At 48.5% G+C, this 5,453-nt stretch overlaps 1 pseudogene; it reads left to right on the top strand.

Moving 5' to 3' along the window:
* Positions 1-3,844: 3,844 nt before the first annotated feature.
* LOC138838345 (dual specificity protein phosphatase 12 pseudogene) lies at positions 3,845-5,237 on the top strand (annotated as a pseudogene).
* Positions 5,238-5,453: the final 216 nt, after the last annotated feature.

Genomic DNA, 5,453 nt, shown 5'->3' with positions numbered 1-5,453 from the left:
GCTGGGATGGTGGCTCAGTGGTAGAGCTCTTGCCTTGCATGCCTGAGGCCCTGGGTTTGATTCCCCAGCACCACATAAGCAAAAAGAAAAAAGCCGGAAGTGGCGCTGTGGCTCAAGTGGTAGAGCGCTAGCCTTGAGTTGAAGAGCTGAGGGACAGCGCCCAGGCCCAGAGTTCAGGCCCCACGACCGGACCCAAAAAAAAAAAAAAAAGCTTCGGGACAATGCCTAGGCCCTGAGTTCCAATCCCAGGACTGGCATAAAAATAAATTAATAAATAAAAATGTATTAGTTATTACCCTTGCTGTAACTTACAACACAAGAAGTTTTCACTAAGTATTCCTTAGCCATATTGAATAAAGAATGAATGAGCACGAATGGGCTTTGCTGAGGGAACCTGCAGAACTGGATAGGAGAGAGAAAGCTCTGTATTTGTATCCAGGAGGTATTACTGTTTGCCAAATGCAGGCAGAAACAAATGAGACAGAAAGAATGTCTCTTAGCTTTCTTTCTCAGGAGTACCAGAACGAGCCTTAATCCAATAAGTGGACAAGCCTGCCATCTGGTGTTATAACATGGAATATCAGCTCCTCGAAGGTTAAAACTAAAAAAACTGTTTTCATGGCTTGTATATGGAGTTTTGTTGTGTTGTGTTGTGGGTAAGGGGAGAGGAGAATAGAAATGGAACTCATGGCCTTGTGAATACTAAACAGGCATTGTACCATGGAGCTATCTCCTCAGCCCAAGAACTTCTATTTCATAATGCTGTAAGTATATTTTTCCTCCAGTCCCTACATCTTTCCCTCTTTCCTTGGTCCTCTAGGATTCTGAAGTTGCAGTATTTCTGGAAACAGCCCATAGGTTTTTCTTCTCCTCTCCTCTCCTTCCCTTTTGTTGCTTTTCCTTTCTTTTTGAGACAAATCCAGACTTGCTATGTAGCATAGTCTGGCCTTGAACTCATAATCCTCCTGCCTCCACTTCCAAAGCACTGCTCACTGCGGAGCAACACCGTGCTTGGCTCTGGGAGGTTTCTTTCGTGAGCTTCAGGAGGCCAGCTGTCCCAGGCCCAGGCCTGAGGGAGGGAGGTTCTCTCCTCAGCCCCCTGGTGACTTTACAGGAAAGGAGTTAGTTACAAGGGAGAACTGGACATTAAGGTTTTTGCACATCCCAATACATGCCAACTCTGGCTTGGGTTCCCGCCCACTGTCCTGGTCTCCCTGGCAACTGTCTTCCTGCCAGGGGTGCCCCCTTGCCTGGTGTTACCCTGGCAACCTTCAGGACCCGCCTTCAAGGTCCTGGCTGGTTCATAGTAAATGTGGGTCCAGGCCTGAGGAGGCATTTAGATTGTGAGGGGTGGGGATAGGAAGCAGTGTTCCAGGGGGCATGGCAGGGTGAAGTTTCAGGCCCTTCCCGAGTGAGGGGCTGGTGTGTGTCCTTCAGTAGAAGGTCTGTGACATTCTGCAGAAGAAGAGCTGCAGCTTTGAGCTACAGATCTCCACAGTTCAAGGCCACTACTGCTTGAATTGGAGAACACTGTAAGGAGAGAAATCTGCTGGCCTGCACCCGCACCCGCAAACGGCCTTGTCCTTGGCCAACCCAACCCGGCTCAGGCAGGATCCCTAATTTGTATCTATCTATCTATCTATCTATCTATCTATCTATCTATCTATCTATCTATCTATCTATCTATCTATCTATCTATCTATTTGGCGCTGTCCCTCAGTTCTTCAGCTCAAGGCTAGCGCTCTACCACTTGAGCCATAGTGCCACTTCAGCTTTTTCCTTTTTGCTTATGTGGTGGTGAGGAATCGAACCCAGGGCCTCCTGCATGCAAGGAAAGCACTCTACCACTGAGCCACCTTCCCAGCCCCTGTATTTATTTATTTAATGGGTTGTGGGGCTTGAAATCTGGGCCTGGGCCCGTCCCTCACTCAGCTCTTCAGCTCAAGGCGAGCACTCTACGACTGGAGCCACAGTGCCACTTTGGTTTTCTGGTGGTTAATTGGAGATAAGAGTCTCATGGACTTTCCTGCCCGTGCTGGCTTTGAACCCAGATCCTCAGATCTCAGCCTCCTGAGTAGCTAGGATTATAGGCGTGAGCCACCGGAGCTGGGCTAAGATCCCTAATTCATCTCCCTCTTTGCTCCTAAAGTCCTTATTTTGAGTTCATTCCCTGGCACTACTGGGCTTTCTTGAGACAGGGAGGGAAGAGGAAGGATGGTTGAGCTATAGTGGGGAGAAGGGCCTCCCTGGAGGTTTTCTCTTCCCCTCCCAGCCTGAGGTTCCAGGAAGGCCAGGAGGCTGTGCTGGGCAGAGGGTGGTGCACAGATCTGCTCCCACAAGCCCCAGCCCCGCCCCCAGGGAGGAGGAAGGCACTGTGTAATTACTGCCCTTTCCCACACCACTGTTCTCAACCCTATAATTTATCTTGCCCTGGTCTCTTGGCAGCTCTGTGAACCTCTTTAGCCTCAAGGCTCTCTTAAGAGTAGTTGGGGTTGGAAGAAGGGAACCAAACCTAATTTGCATTTCAAATTTGCATTTCAAGCTGGAGGCAATACCACTAGAGTTCTTCTTCCCTGAACTCTTTCTCCATCTTCACCCAGCCACTTCTCATAGCTTATTTATTTTCTTTTCTTTTTTTTTTTTTTGGGTCCGGTTGTGGGGCCTGAACTCTGGGCCTGGGCGCTGTCCCTCAGCTCTTCAGCTCAAGGCTAGCGCTCTACCACTTGAGCCCTAGTGCCACTTCCGGCTTTTTTCTTTTTGCTTATGTGGTGCTGAGGAATCGAACCCAGGGCCTCATGCATGCAAGGCAAGCGCTCTACCACTGAGCCACCTTCCCAGCCCCAGCTTATTTATTTATTTAATTTAATTTAATTTTTTTGTGCCAGGTCTTGTGGCTTGAACTCAGGGCCTCATATACTTCTGGCTTTTTGATAGTTAATTGGAGATTGGAGATTAGAGTCCCATAGACTTTCCTGCCTCTGGAGGCTTTGAACTGTGATCCTTAGATCTTAACCTCATGAGTAGCTAAGCTGACCAGTGTGCCAGCTTGAACCACGGGCACCTGGCTTCTCTGCCTTTTTTTGTTGTTGGTGGTGGTCATGGGGCTGGAACTCTGGGTCTGGGCACTGTCCCTTAGATCTTCAGCTCAAGTCTAGTGCTCTACCACTTGAGCCACAGCGCCACTTCTGATTTTCTGGTGGTTTATTGGAGATAACAGTCTCATAGGGGCTGGGAAGGTGGCTCAGTGGTAGAGCGCTTGCCTTGCATGCAGGAGACCCTGGGTTCGATTCCTCAGCACCACATAAGCAAAAAGAAAATAGCCGGAAGTGGCGCTGTGGCTCAAGTGGTAGAGCGGTAAGAGCTGAGGGACAGCACCCAGGCCCAGAGTTCAGGCCCCACAACTGTACCCCCCCCCCAAAAAAAAAAAAAAAAAAAGAACAGTCTCATAGACTTTTCTACCCAAGCTGACTTTGAACCAAGATCCTCAGATCTCAGCCTCCAGAGTAGCCAGGATTATAGGCATGAGCCACCAGCCCAGCCTTTTCTGCTTTTCTTATTACTCCAAGTCTAGGGTAGGGGTGGGGGTGGGGGCCAAGCCTGGTTGCATTGCTCGGCTGCGCCATCAGGAGGCGCCATATTCTAACTACTGGTCAGAAAGGGGTCTATATGGAAAATGAACTATGTAACTTGTGGGCAGGGATGGAAGGGGAAAACTGGGGGAAAGCAAAGGAAGGGGTGATGAGAGAGAGAGAGAGAGAGAACGATAAAAAGGAGGGGGATTCTGAGTGCAATATATACTTCTCCAGTGGTGGACAGATGCTGGAGGCTCCAGGCCCAAGTGATGATGGCTTCGAGTGTGGGATCGGGCACCCGTGGGGCCAGCTGTGCTGGACAGATGCTGCAGGTGCTGCCAGGGCTGTAACTGAGTGGAGCTAGCCCGTTGCCAGGCTGGGTCACCTGAGGGAGGCGGGTATCAGCACCCTGCCGATGGTGGACTTGGAGCCCAGTTTCCAAGTAGGGGCTGGGTTTGAAGGTCTCTGCAGGGTCTTCTTACTGGGACTTCAAACCTGGGACTGAGCTGCTCTGCCCTGGAATGGGTCTGGTCTGCTTTTCAGTTGAAGTATAGCTGTAGTGACTGCTTTTACGATGAAGACTAACATCTTTGCAAAAGCCTATGAAAACCTCCAGACTCTTAAACCAGAAGCTAAGATGAATTAGGGGTTTGAGGGGCAACTGAAATGATACCAGGTGGTAGGATATGAAGCAGATACTTCAAGTGTAGTTTATAAATGAGGTGGTTCACAAAGGGTAACAGAGAAGTATCCAGAATTGCAGGATTTACCCCAAGAACTCTCTGTTGACCCAACCACCATTCACAAGGATTAAAAGATGACATTCTTGGGCTAGGAATGTGGCTTAGTGGTAGAGTGCTTGCCTAGCATACATGAAGCCCTGGATTCGATTCCTCAGTACCACATAAACAGAAAAAGCCGGAAGTGGGGCTGGGAAGGTGGCTCAGTGGTAGAGCTCTTGCCTTGCATGCATGAGGCCCTGAGTTAGATTCCTCAGTACCATATAAGCAAAAAAATCCGGAAGTGGCGCCGTGGCTCAAGTGGTAGAATGCTAGCCTTGAGCTGAAGAGCTGAGGGACAGAGCCCAGGCCCAGAGTTCAGGCCCCACGACCAGTGCTGTGGTGCTGTAGCTCACATGGTAAGGTGCTATGATTGAGCAAATGAAACTCAAGGGCAGTGCCCAGGCCCTGAGTTCAAGCCCCAGGACTGGCAAAAAAAGAAAAAAAAAAGAAAAAAAGACATTTACTATAAATGTACAAAGTGCAAGTGATCTTTATTTCACAGTTAAAGTATTTTGGATTATTATGAGGGAAGTGGACCTACGTATACTTTGCCCACAAGAGAATGACACTTTTTTTTTTTTTTTGTCAGTCGTGGGGCTTGAACTCGGCCTGGGTGCTGTCCCTCAGCTTTTCAGCTCAAGGCTAGCGCTCTACCACTTTAACTACAGTGCCACTTCTGGCTTTTTCTGCTTATGTGGTGCTGAGGAATTGAACCCAGGGCCTCATGCATGCTAGGCAGGCACTCTACCACTGAGCCACCTTCCCAGGCTGGAATCTACTTTCTTGGGAATGATAGATGGACAGTTTCTTTGCCCAAAATGTAGTGTCATATTGGGTTCTTTCAACTGGTATGGTGGTCAGCATTTGTATAGCAGATGGCTAACACCTGTGTTGCAAATGTATAAGAACTGAATGGGTAAAATGAAAACGTGATCCCAATTTTGGGATCACAAATAAGAATATTTTGATTCATGACATTTTTGGTGACTTGGAAAGAAGCTTGGTGGTGATTTCATTACTCACAGCAGACAATTGGTTTTTAGGTTAACAGTTCATTTGGACTGTGAGAAGACAAAAAAATCCCTTAATGTAGCATGGA

This window comes from Dipodomys merriami, unplaced genomic scaffold (genome assembly GCF_024711535.1).
Source record: "Dipodomys merriami isolate MVZ:Mamm:240054 unplaced genomic scaffold, mDipMer1.0.p SCAF_10, whole genome shotgun sequence".
Lineage (NCBI taxonomy): Eukaryota > Metazoa > Chordata > Mammalia > Rodentia > Heteromyidae > Dipodomys > Dipodomys merriami.
Note: the sequence above shows the minus strand (reverse complement) of the source record. Positions and strands in the feature narration are given on the sequence as shown.